Consider the following 244-nt stretch of genomic DNA (forward strand, 5'->3'; position numbering starts at 1 on the left):
TAACATTGAGAGGAGCATCAATTGTATTTTTTGTGTGTGTGTGAGACTTGATAATTTGTATTAAATGAAGTTTTTTAAACCAAATACGTTCTGCAAAATTTCCTAGGGCAGTTGTGCCCTTGGAACTCTCCTGAGGTGCCCGACCTCACCAGCACCTCTGACCACATCTCAAAACTCAAATTATCAGCTTGGAAAGCATTGGGGGGAGACTGGTCCAAGGCAACTCATCCTTGGGAGAAGGGGA

The sequence above is a fragment of the Pseudopodoces humilis genome, chromosome 19 (genome assembly GCF_049639895.1).
Source record: "Pseudopodoces humilis isolate 2021_Gansu_Grassland_sample_001 chromosome 19, ASM4963989v1, whole genome shotgun sequence".
In the NCBI taxonomy this organism is placed as follows: Eukaryota; Metazoa; Chordata; class Aves; order Passeriformes; family Paridae; genus Pseudopodoces; species Pseudopodoces humilis.